Raw genomic sequence first — 289 nt, forward strand, 5'->3', positions numbered from 1 at the left:
GCACACGGTCCTGGAACTCGTGCTGTCAGAGCGCAACGGTGCGCCGGACGCTCGCTTGACTAAGGGAGTGCCCGTCCCGATGCAAAGTGTAAGTGAAGTGGCCTACAGACCTACATTTGTCTAACGTTCGATTTTTTTCGAGCCGGCGGACAGGAGGTTAATAATCCGCGCGGGGCTCATTTTTCCGCGGGCGTGTGTGATGTCGCTGTTATGTGATATACTGATGTTTGGTTGAAAGAGACGGTGTAGTTTCGGTACGCTCAGACGGCGCTGGCCGGCGCGGGGAGCG

Source organism: Bombus impatiens, unplaced genomic scaffold (assembly GCF_000188095.3).
Source record: "Bombus impatiens unplaced genomic scaffold, BIMP_2.2 scf_0197, whole genome shotgun sequence".
Lineage (NCBI taxonomy): Eukaryota > Metazoa > Arthropoda > Insecta > Hymenoptera > Apidae > Bombus > Bombus impatiens.